Source organism: Oryzias latipes, chromosome 21 (genome assembly GCF_053564925.1).
Source record: "Oryzias latipes strain Hd-rR chromosome 21, Olatipes_Hd-rR_3.1".
Lineage (NCBI taxonomy): Eukaryota > Metazoa > Chordata > Actinopteri > Beloniformes > Adrianichthyidae > Oryzias > Oryzias latipes.
Window position 1 is genome coordinate 17,030,910 of NC_136257.1, and position 1,765 is coordinate 17,032,674.

Consider the following 1,765-nt stretch of genomic DNA (forward strand, 5'->3'; position numbering starts at 1 on the left):
GTGCCAAAAGTGTGAAAAAAGCATGTTTCTGACTGTCTGGACTTTGAAACTTACAATGTGAACATGAATAACACTTGTTTTGAACTACAAATGACAAAACGTGCTTTTGAGAGCGTTTTGTAGTTAAAAATCATTTTTTCAGTCAAATGAGCCAAAAGTGTGAAAAAAGGATGTTTCTGACTGTCTGGACTTTGAAACTTACAATGTGACCATGAATAACACTTGTTTTGAACTACAAATGACAAAACGTGCTATTGAGAGGGTTTTGTAGTTAAAAATCATTTTTTCAGTCAAATGAGTCAAAAGTGTGAAAAAAGGATGTTTCTGACTGTCTGGACTTTGAAACTTACAATGTGACCATGAATAACACTTGTTTTGAACTACAAATGACAAAATGTGCTTTTTAGAGCGTTTTGTAGTTACACATCATTTTGTCAGTCAAATGAGCCAAAAGTGTGAAAAAAGGATGTTTCTGACTGTCTGGACTTTGAAACTTACAATGTGACCATGAATAACACCTGTTTTGAACTACAAATGACAAAACGTGCTTTTGAGAGCGTTTTGTAGTTAAAAATCATTTTTTCAGTCAAATGAGTCAAAAGTGTGAAAAAAGGATGTTTCTGACTGTCTGGACTTTGAAACTTACAATGTGACCATGAATAACACTTGTTTTGAACTACAAATGACAAAACGTGCTTTTTAGAGCGTTTTGTGTTCAAAAATCATTTTGTCAGTCAAATGAGCCAAAAGTGTGAAAAAAGGATGTTTCTGACTGTCTGGACTTTGAAACTTACAATGTGACCATGAATAACACTTGTTTTGAACTACAAATGACAAAACGTGCTTTTGAGAGCGTTTTGTAGTTAAAAATCATTTTGTCAGTCAAAAGTGCCAAAAGTGTGAAAAAAGGATGTTTCTGACTGTCTGGACTTTGAAACTTACAATGTGAACATGAATAACACTTGTTTTGAACTACAAATGACAAAACGTGCTTTTGAGAGCGTTTTGTAGTTACACACCATTTTGTCAGTCAAATGAGCCAAAAGTGTGAAAAAAGGATGTTTCTGACTGTCTGGACTTTGAAACTTACAATGTGACCATGAATAACACTTGTTTTGAACTACAAATGACAAAACGTGCTTTTGAGAGCGTTTTGTAGTTACACATCATTTTGTCAGTCAAATGAGCCAAAAGTGTGAAAAAAGGATGTTTCTGACTGTCTGGACTTTGAAACTTACAATGTGACCATGAATAACACCTGTTTTGAACTACAAATGACAAAACGTGCTTTTGAGAGCGTTTTGTAGTTAAAAATCATTTTTTGAGTCAAATGAGTCAAAAGTGTGAAAAAAGGATGTTTCTGACTGTCTGGACTTTGAAACTTACAATGTGACCATGAATAACACTTGTTTTGAACTACAAATGACAAAACGTGCTTTTTAGAGCGTTTTGTGTTCAAAAATCATTTTGTCAGTCTAAAGTGCCAAAAGTGTGAAAAAAGCATGTTTCTGACTGTCTGGACTTTGAAACTTACAATGTGAACATGAATAACACTTGTTTTGAACTACAAATGACAAAACGTGCTTTTGAGATCATTTTGTAGTTAAAAATCATTTTGTCAGTCAAATGAGCCAAAAGTGTGAAAAAGCCTGTTTCTGACAGTTTGGACTTTGAAACTTACAATGTGACCATGAATAACACTTGTTTTGAACTACAAATCACAAAACGTGCTTTTAAGAAGGTTTTGTGTTCAAAAATCATTTTG